At 41.2% G+C, this 7,450-nt stretch overlaps 1 protein-coding gene across 1 annotated transcript in view; it reads right to left on the reverse strand.

Annotated features, from left to right (window-relative positions):
• mfap2 (microfibril associated protein 2) overlaps positions 1-7,450 on the reverse strand; it is a 49,706-nt gene extending 42,256 nt beyond the window's left edge. The window contains exon 1 of the mRNA XM_039755449.1: positions 7,341-7,450. The gene's annotated coding sequence lies outside the window, so the exon portion shown is untranslated. The remainder of the gene's footprint in view (positions 1-7,340) is intronic.

The raw sequence follows: 7,450 nt of genomic DNA on the forward strand, positions 1-7,450 counted from the left end.
AATTCAGCTTTATTTGAGGGTTTTCTAGCATGAACCGACTTTTTAAGGTCATGCCATAGCATCTCAATTGGATTCAGGTCAGGACTTTGACTAGGCCACTCCAAAGTCTTCATTTTGTTTTTCTTCAGCCATTCAGAGGTGGATTTGCTGGTGTGTTTTGGGTCATTGTCCTGTTGCAGCACCCAAGATTGCTTCAGCTTGAGTTGACGAACAGATGGCCGGACATTCTCCTTCAGGATTTTTTGGTAGACATTAGAATTCATGGTTCCATCTATCACAGCAAGCCTTCCAGGCCCTGAAGCAGCAAAACAACCCCAGACCATCACACTACCACCACCATATTTTACTGTTGGTATGATGTTCTTTTTCTGAAATGCTGTGTTCCTTTTACGCCAGATGTAACGGGACATTTGCCTTCCAAAAGTTCAACTTTTGTCTCATCAGTCCACAAGGTATTTTCCCAAAGTCTTGGCAATCATTGAGATGTTTCTTAGCAAAATTGAGACGAGCCCTAATGTTCTTTTGCTTAACAGTGGTTTGGGTCTTGGAAATCTGCCATGCAGGCCATTTTTGCCCAGTCTCTTTCTTATGGTGGAGTCGTGAACACTGACCTTAATTGAGGCAAGTGAGGCCTGCAGTTCTTTAGACGTTGTCCTGGGGTCTTTTGTGACCTCTCGGATGAGTCGTCTCTGCACTCTTGGGGTAATTTTGGTCGGCCGGCCACTCCTGGGAAGGTTCACCACTGTTCCATGTTTTTGCCATTTGTGGATAATGGCTCTCACTGTGGTTCGCTGGAGTCCCAAAGCTTTAGAAATGGCTTTATAACCTTTACCAGACTGATAGATCTCAATAACTTCTGTTCTCATTTGTTCCTGAATTTCTTTGGATCTTGGCATGATGTCTAGCTTTTGAGGTGCTTTTGGTCTACTTCTCTGTGTCAGGCAGCTCCTATTTAAGTGATTTCTTGATTGAAACAGGTGTGGCAGTAATCAGGAAATTGAACTCAGGTGTGATACACCACAGTTAGGTTATTTTTTAATAAGGGGGCAATTACTTTTTCACACAGGGCCATGTAGGTTTGGATTTTTTCTCCCTAAATAATAAAAACCATCATTTAAAAGCTGCATTTTGTGTTTACTTTTGTTATATTTGACTAATGGTTAAATGTGTTTGATGATCAGAAACATTTTGTGTGACAAACATGCAAAAGAATAAGAAATCAGGAAGGGGGCAAATAGTTTTTCACACCACTGTATGTCGGCAAATGACTGATAGGAATGGAAGTCCAGGGGAAGAGGAAATGAGGGAGGCCAAAGCAGAGGTGGATGGATAAAGTCATAGAAGATTTGAAGGAAAAGTACTTGACTGGGGAGGAGATGCAGGACCGAGCTGTTTGGAGAAGGTTGATCTGGCACATCAATCCTACAGAGAAGTGGAAGAAGAAGAAAAAATGGTAGCCCAAGATGGAGAATTAGATGCAAGCGCAGTATTGTGTGACTGAAGAATCAAGGAAAGGGTTAATGTTAAGTTTTATAAGACACTGGTAAGATCTGCAATGATGTATGGAACTGAGATCTGGGCAGTAAGGGGAGCGCAGGAGAAGAAATTAGATATGGCGGAGATGCAAATGTTGAGAAGTTTCAAAGAGAGACTGAAAAACAGTGAGATAGATATCTAAGAAAATGCAGGAAAGTAAGTTGAAGTGGTATGGACATCTGAGGGAGGAGAGACAAGGAATATGTCGGCAAATGACTGATGGGAATGGAAGTCCATGGGAAGAAGAAGAAGCAATGGAGGCCAAAGCAAAGGTGGATGGAAAAAGGCAAAGAAGATCTGAATGAAGAGGGCTTGACTGGCGAAGAGGTGCAGGACTGAGCTGTTTGGAGAAGGCTGATGAAGCGCATCAACACCAACAGAGCCATGGGAAAAGATGAAGAGGAAGAAGAGGTTTTAGGTTCTTAACTATAAATCTTTTGTATGTTTTATTTTACCAAAGCATTGTTACAAACCTCTGAGGTTATGTTGACTTATTTTAATTGTTCTGGTATGAACGTTCAATGTGAAGCACTTTGTGCTATATACTGTAAATAAAGTCATTATTATTATTTTACACGATATTACACTCACATTGTGAGTCACGGGCAGGAAACAGCCTTTGTAATTAAAATAATAACACCTTCTCCTACTCTTTCAGGGGGCTTTATGGGTAAATTGCAGCCATAGCTAATCATTCAGAATACTTGCACATTTGGCAGCTTCTTCAGGTCACATTTATGACTCATTGGCAAAGACTGAACCTTTATATGAAATTAGCTATTAGAACGCAGACGCATAACACCCAACCTATAATTTTTAAAATGTTGTTACTTTGGAGGTACATTTTTTTGTTTCGGTTTGCCTTAATTAAAGAGTTTTTACACCTGACTGACTTCACACCCACACTTAGAATTCTGGGTTCATGTCCTGGTCACTGTCTTTAAGATCAAATGGCTGATTTATACTTCTGTTTCGAGCTTATGCTGTAGGTGTGCACTCATTTATGTCGCTTATGGTGTAGCCTGACATGAATTTCCTCAAAAAATATAACTAGACATCACGCCAACACAAACCCTACGAAGACCCCAGCATCTCTGATTGGCGCATTTCAATTCACTTTCCGATTTGGAAGTCGGCAAAAAAGCAGAAAATGTGAGGGACAAATGTGGACGAAAATGTGTAGCAAGAAGAGCGGTAAACTAGCCGTATTATAATAATTTGCTCACCTTTGTTACATGCTACAAACAACTCCAGGCGTGTGGCTGCAGTGTGATGTGACACAGAAGAACAACTCAGCTTTTATTTTACTTCAACATCCCAAACACCAGCACTCAAAGTTTACCATCCCAGTAAACTGAGACTGTGCCATGTGCTGGATTGCCATCATGTCCAGGGTTGGTTCTTGGCAACTTTGAATTTGACAAAATGGTTTCAGGACATGCACAGATATTTTTGTATCCCTCTTATTTACTATTTTTATTAATTTTTTTTTTTTTATTAAATTACGCGGGTTTTATATTTACTTACATTCTTAAAAATAAAGGTGCCAAAGTGGACTTTCAGAGCGATGCCACAAGACAGTGTTTCCCTACCTCTGTGGTGTCCTCACCCAGTTTCTCAAATGCCAGTGTGTTCACGGCCACAGGCGGCCTTAGTGGTGTTACCGGTATACGTGTGGACTGTATAAACTTGCCCGCAAATTTAATAATTTCTCATTACAGTATTCAGCTAAATTTTTGCAAGATAACACGCAGACTTTATCAAAATATACCAATATAATCTATAAAAAAAAAAAAAGTGCAATTCATAATTCAGGACAGTACCATGACATTACGAAATGCGATGCGGTATCATGCAGAAATTAGCAGGGCCTCTTCTAGAAAACGTACCCAAATTGCAAGTATACTCTGAGTCTCGATATTCAGGAAACCAGTGACCAATGGGCTACAGTATACCTATTTTTGGTAGGGATTATACTGGCGACCCTTTTCGAGCGATGACGGTGGATTATGGAATGTTTTCAAAAGACGAAGATGTACGGAATTTGACCTTGAAGGGGGATTTTAAAAGGGTTACTCATAGAAGCATCTCAAATATTATATATACAGTGGAACCTCGGTTTGCGAGCATAATTCGTTCCGGAAACGTGCTCACAGTCCAAAGCACTCGTACTGTATATCAAAGTGAATTTCCCCATAACAATTAATGGAAACTAGGATGATTCGTTCCACAACCCAAAACTATTCATATAAAAATGATGAATACAAAATATAAAGTAAAACTACATAAAACAAATTAACCTGCACTTTACCTTTAAAAAGAATCATGGCTGGTGTGAGTGAGTTTCTAAACTCTTGTGGGATTCCACCCAAAAGGACGACAGGAGCGTGCAGGTGTAGTTAAAGTACTGAGACTCAGCTTCGTGTTTTGGGGTGCAAGACGGGGACTCGCACTTCACAGCACACACATGCGCGCGTGCGCGCACACACACACACAGTCACAATGCTGTAGTAAACAGTATACGCTCGTATGGATGTTGACTGTGAGTGAGGCACACAGACTCAGACGGAGAATAGGAGACGATTGCCCTCAAGAGAGAGAGAGAGAGAGAGAGAGAGAGAGAGAGAGAGAGAGAGAGAGAGAGAGAGAGAGAGAGAGAGAGAGAGAGAGAGACGCGAGCGAGCGTGATAAAGAGAGAGAGAGAGAGAGAGAGACGCGAGCAAGATAAGGAAAGATAAGGAGAGAAAGAGCCCGAGAGAGAAGAACCATCAGCTCAGTTGTGATCACATGACGCTCAGCAGACAAAGTGTATCCATACTTGTACTGCAAGACATCGCTCGTTTATCAAGTCAAAATTTATAAAAAAAATTTAGCTCGTCTTGCAAAACACTCGTAAACCAAGTTACTCGCAAACCGAAGTTCCACTGCTTCTATATTATATTATATACACACACACTGGAGAATATAACTCGACAGATCAGCTCGAACGGGACATGCAGACCTCAAAAGCGGGCCCCCTTAGGCGCGGGGTCTGGGTTGGTCGCCCCACTTGCCACCCCCCAAACGCCGCTCTTGTTCACCTACTGTGAATTTAACGCAATCGTCTGAGCGAGGAGAGTGAGTGAGGTGGTCCCCTCAGTCAGTGAATCGAGCGCAATCATCAAAGCGTGCGATTCCCGCTTGATCGCTGGAGTGTGAGATGAACTGAGTGCGCTCCTCAATGCTTCTCCTCCTTGGTGACTCCAGCACGATCATCAGAACCGTGGTCGACGACCTCCGCAAACCACCTGCAATGCTGGCGCTGTGAATTGAGTGCAGTCGTCGGGGTGGCGATTTTTCCCAGGGTCGGCCGTGGTCCACCTGTAATGCTGCTACGGCTCACAGATCGGGAAACGCTGCCATGGAGGTGGGGGACCATTTTTGGTTACCAAAGCAACCATCCACATGAACATTCCAGAAAAAAAATGTCTTTATTTAATTTTGTAACGAGCTCCAGTAATAGCCATGAACAGATAATAACGGACTATAAAGGATTTTGCTGCATACAATAACATCATCTAAGCTCAGGTTTTCTAGCTCTGCTGTGGCCTGCTAAGTGGCCATTAAAGATTTCTATTTCACCCCCATATTAGGAACGTTTTCAAAGTCCAAAGAAAGGATTTCATATGCAAACATCTCTTCCTAGAAAGAAGGGAATGGTTCTTTATCAAGCAATGGAACCTCACAACCCATTAAAGTGCCCTTAAAGAACCAGTATATATGAGAATACTTTGTAAAGGGAAAGCTTATTTACTCGCTGGCCATTTTAACCTACAACATGGGTGCACTTTTAAGTAACATTTTGATTTTCTTCAGTTACCTATTTCTGATTCTTTAGCATTAAATACGCATACAGTAACACATTTATACCCAAGCGCCTCAAGGCATTGTATTTTACTTTTGGGTGTACCCTGACTTGACTTTTTTTTTGGCAAGATACCTGGAGCTGTGGAGTCCACATATCAAATCCTCCCTTTCGTCATATGATTTTTTTTACACTTCAGTCATAGGTACTTGCAGATCCCGGAGACGCAGACAAAGCACACAAGAAGCCACCCACTCATCCGTCAGATCGTATCTCTATCTGTTACTGATCTCCACTTGTCTGCTGTGAGTTACAGGAAATAATGTGGAGATAATAAGACTCCTGGGCACAATCCACCAGTGGTGGGAGGCGCAAGACCCTCGAAGGAAAACCTGCTCATTTGAACATTTGGCATGGAAAAAAGTATGAAATAAAGTTGAGCTCACAATTAAAATAATCCGCAATCATCTCTCATAAATGTTGCCCCTGCAGTCTATTTCCGCTCCTGGGGAGTGTAATGTAGAACAGACATCCCACTCTGCGCATGCGTGCAACGCTATAGGCAACCATATGTTTTTACAATACACATCTGGGAGTCATTACCCCTCCCCCCCCCACTTCATCTGGACAATCATCCTGTCTGGGTGTTGCAGCAGGACAAAGAATTTAAAGGGGCACCTTCCCGAAAGTAAGCACGGGCAGCGATACCCCCATTCCCAGCCGGGACTTTACTTAAAAAACTTTTTTTTTTTTTTTTCGAAGGAATGCCTGTTGCATCACAGAATTTACTACTTTTTGTCTGTCATCTCAGAACTTAGGACTCCCCCGCTAACCCCAAGCCAGGATCGTTAATATCTGGAACTCTGAGACGTGCAGCTACACGTAACAGAAGCCACCGAGGCCAAGTCGACCCTTTAGAACACGGAAAGTGTCCGTGCAAAAGGTGCGCTACACACATATTAAAAAAGATTACTTATTCATATAATTGTTTATATGTAGTTTTCATATCCCCATGCTGTCTCATCGCGCTATTCGTTTATATTCGCTACATCACCGTTCGCAAACGCTGTACGGCTCTTCACACTTCACACGAGTTGCATTTAATTCACTGCTGCTAACGGTCCGATACTGTGAAACTACACTGCTCAAATAAATTTAATTGTCGTGACTTTTAACTATTCAATTTTGCTCTCAGGACTCTTTCTATGAGTTCTCATACAAACCTTGTAAAGGCACCCTGCAGGAAAGCAGATAAGACCACGAGTGAGTTTGCGCCACTCGCGACTCTAGTAATAAGATAAGTAAACGATTAGGGGCAGAAGCAGATCATCAACGGAAAATACACAAATCTAAAAAAGTGAAATTGTACATTTTTATGACTCCAAACATTCTTGACTTAGAAAAATCGATTATTACTTAATTTACCCTATTTTAATAATTGCATATTTCCTAAAAAAAATTGGGGTGGTCTTCTTACTTCTCGTATATAAAAATAGATGTTTGCTTATGCATTTAATTATTGCTTGCTTTTATACTTTTTGTATCATGACACAATTGTAAACTTGCATATTTACTCTATATGAGGGACGCTTAAAATTACCTTAGAATGGATACAATATGATGGTAGTCAATGAGATTGGTTTATCTTTTGATTCCCAGTGAAAACATCTAATCGATCCTGTGGATATGTGTCAATCAATCAATCAATAAACCAATCAATCAGCCATGTGATCGACATATCATTCTGATAGATAGATAGATAACAGATCGCAACAGTGGGTAGCTCGATCCATGCTTTTTATTATATTTATTTATAATATATTTAAATATTGAAAAAATGCGAGTTGAACTTACTTGAAAAAATCAAACTGATTACTAACTTTTGTTACTTTTAAATGTTTCCCCGGCATCCTCTATTTCAGGATTTCATTTATCTTAATAAGCAAGCAAATTTTCTTACCTGACTTTAGCTAAGGTTGCGCCTTCCGACACTTCGATGCGAACTCCTGGGCCGGTAGAAAATCAAAATGTTAAAGTGAAGGGGAAGAGAGAGAGAGAGAGAGCGAAAGA

Source organism: Polypterus senegalus, chromosome 6 (genome assembly GCF_016835505.1).
Source record: "Polypterus senegalus isolate Bchr_013 chromosome 6, ASM1683550v1, whole genome shotgun sequence".
NCBI lineage: Eukaryota > Metazoa > Chordata > Cladistia > Polypteriformes > Polypteridae > Polypterus > Polypterus senegalus.